A 1,821-nucleotide genomic window follows, 5' to 3' on the forward strand; every position below is an offset into this window, starting at 1 on the left:
TGTTACTATTAAAACTGCTGAGTAATTAGCAACACTTTGTGCGGTATGCTTTGGTTAATAGCATAAAATATCAAACTAAAAAGCAAAAGTAACACCCCTGATAATAATTTCTTTAAATAATTGGCAAGCTAATGTGGTACTCACTCAACTAGGAAATGAAAATTATGCATAAAAAAACTTTCCTCTGGAAAAAATAACATAGCACAGTTCTCAAAACTCTACACATTTAATCACAATGTCAACCTTTACCATCAGCACTCAATCCAGCCAAGCACTTATAGACACTCTTTATGATTATGGTAACTCTTAAAATACCACGTGATATTTCTGTTTTGCCTATTGTCTGGATTTTCATTTATATTAAATATTGTTAATCATCGTTCTGTGGCAATTCATTTTCTAATTTTACTTGAATTGACTATCACCATGGCCTTCTGAATAAAAAATATGGTAAAATGAAGCTAATTAAGTCTATTTTACTAACAAGAGTAATGACTACTTTCCATAACTTCTTGAGAGTTACAATAAACGTATATGAAAGAGTTACATAATCCCATTACTGAATAATATATTAAATCATACCAATTAATTTGACTGAAGTTCCTTCATATCTTCATCAAATATCACAATATACTGATTCATGTTTCTGTTGAAAGGCTGACAGAACCTGCACAATTCATTAGGACATTAAAAACAATAAAAAAAATCAACAATTTCTTCAGAGGTTAACCCCATTTTGCTATCCTAAATCCTAGCCAACTAGATTAACAAATAATTATCATTGATAATACAGTGATTCACTTGCGGAAGAGATTTTTCTAAATAAACGCTTGAGATAGAATGGAAAGTCAACAGCAACTTCTTTGCCCTGAATAACAACCAATACAATATCTTGTCTGACTACCATGAAATTCTAATTTTAAACCACTACCCAGATCTGTTCACTTTTTATAAACACTAGCACTTACTTATAACCAATTATATAACAGTTGGAAAAATACAGACACATTGTCTGTTTGGACTGATACAGGCATGAAAATGAAGAAGGGAAAGGAATTAAGAAGAAAAAGTAGGAAAGTTAACAGGAAATGTTTAACCCTTTAACAATGGAATACGTTAACCATCATTTAGTCATTTATGCATAATGGACAAGAGATGGCAAGTTGTCCAAAAGAAAGGCTTAAATTATATAAAACTTCCATTCCCAACTTTGCATAACTGAAGTTACATATAAAAATTAGATATCAAAAAATTTTTTTTGCCAACCTTTAGGGGTTAACAAACCATATTTCAAAAATTTGTTATGTACTTAGCAAAATTAGATTCTGCTCTAGCTACCTAATTTACCAAGAGAAATAAAGTATTGCACTAATGACCGAGATCAAAATTTCCTAGCTTTCTACTACTAACATATTTCAGAGCCAGAAGAATGACAGAATGGGTATTGATTTTCCTTTTAGCCTAATTATCTGGGTTGTTTTATTTTTTTTTCTTCCTCACTGAAATTACCATATTATTTTTACAAGGGACATGTTCTACTGATGAATAAAATCAGTATCAATAGTAAAATTTGAGAAACTTAAGAACTCCTGGTAACCATGAACTTACACCATCCAATCCAAATAATCCCCTCATCACCTGACAGAATTAATATTTTCCTTACCTGTTTGCTTTCTAAATTTAATCCATCAAAAACTGACAATTACCAATCCAAAACTTTTCTAACAATGTACTGATGATTTTGAGGAGTCTGAAGATTTGTATCACTTTCTATATACAAGTTGATTTCTTACATATATAATATCAAAACTGTAAAAGACT

The sequence above is a fragment of the Penaeus monodon genome, chromosome 20, assembly GCF_015228065.2.
Source record: "Penaeus monodon isolate SGIC_2016 chromosome 20, NSTDA_Pmon_1, whole genome shotgun sequence".
NCBI classification, from domain to species: Eukaryota; Metazoa; Arthropoda; class Malacostraca; order Decapoda; family Penaeidae; genus Penaeus; species Penaeus monodon.